The 1,078-nt window shown below is 48.2% G+C and overlaps 1 long non-coding RNA gene across 1 annotated transcript; it reads left to right on the forward strand.

The window, feature by feature from the left end:
• The first annotated feature begins 6 nt into the window (after window positions 1–6).
• On the forward strand, window positions 7–739 carry LOC106960255 (uncharacterized). Its single transcript, XR_001427534.1, has 3 exons — window positions 7–201; window positions 284–577; window positions 654–739. It is a non-coding gene; the product is annotated as an uncharacterized LOC106960255 (long non-coding RNA).
• The last annotated feature ends 339 nt before the right edge of the window (window positions 740–1,078 follow it).

The following is a 1,078-nucleotide window of genomic DNA, read 5'->3' on the forward strand; positions in this document are numbered from 1 at the left end:
GAACTGTTGGGTTCCTGGGTGTTTCCTGTCTGTGGTTGGGGTTGCTGTTTCCCTGTCCATCCTTCAGGGGGCGCCTGGCAGTCATTCCTGGAGGGTGTGGACCAGCTGATATTCATCACCTGCACTGCATGATCTCATTTGGAGGAGCATAAGAGGAGGAGGCAGCCTACACACCAGTGCCAGAGTGTTTTGCCAGTTTTGGTATTACAGGCCACCTGAATTTCTCCAGTGATCGCACTTTGTGAATTTCTAGTGATTCTTTGTTTTTTGTGTGCCTCCATAGGAACTCTCACTACAGAAGCTGTGAACCCCTTAGTGGAAATCCAGCACAGAACCTCTCCTTGTGACGCTGGTGGATTATTACCCACCGGATGCCCAAGTCCCTGAATCCCACCTTGGTGATCAGATCTCCACGCTCGCTGCCCTCCTCTCTCCGGCCATAACGAAACCCGCCCAGATCTTGTCCGCCCTCCAGAGCTGCCCCACCACCATAAGCGAAGCAGCTACGCTCGACCTCAAGTAATCCGCCCAGGATCCTTCAGACTTCCCCCCCCGGTCCGTATCATCTCAGCTAAAAGTAAGAACGTTAAGTTTTTTCCAGCAGTTTACCATTTCTTCCAGTCATCGAACTCACCATACTCTTTCACCCTTAGCTCCAACCAGAAGCATCGAATCCTCTCCGGACCAGTTTTTCCCCTTTTCTCTGACTGTCATTCTCTACAATAAATATAATTTTACTGATTTCCCTTGTACTGTGGGTGTTCTTGCATGTGGGTCAGACGATTAAAACCCAACATGACAAGTAAATACAAAGTTACTGCACCCGTCGAAGCTCTCCGTGTTTTCTTGGGTCTGAGGGACTGCTACACCATATGCGGCAGCTTCGGGTTGGGTTGGGATCAGGAACCACTCTGACATCTGAAAAAAGGCTCTGGCTCTGATCCAGTCCGTGTCTGGAACAATTCTGCCTAAAAATTAAATGAGAATTCTGTATTTGTGCCACATCTGGCCCAAATGCAGTATTTATAGAACTGTGGCAACATTTTCTTTCTAACGGCTTTGGGATAAAAAAAAAAAA

The sequence above is a fragment of the Poecilia latipinna genome, unplaced genomic scaffold (assembly GCF_001443285.1).
Source record: "Poecilia latipinna isolate Pla-1442-1.1 unplaced genomic scaffold, P_latipinna-1.0 Scaffold1171, whole genome shotgun sequence".
In the NCBI taxonomy this organism is placed as follows: domain Eukaryota; kingdom Metazoa; phylum Chordata; class Actinopteri; order Cyprinodontiformes; family Poeciliidae; genus Poecilia; species Poecilia latipinna.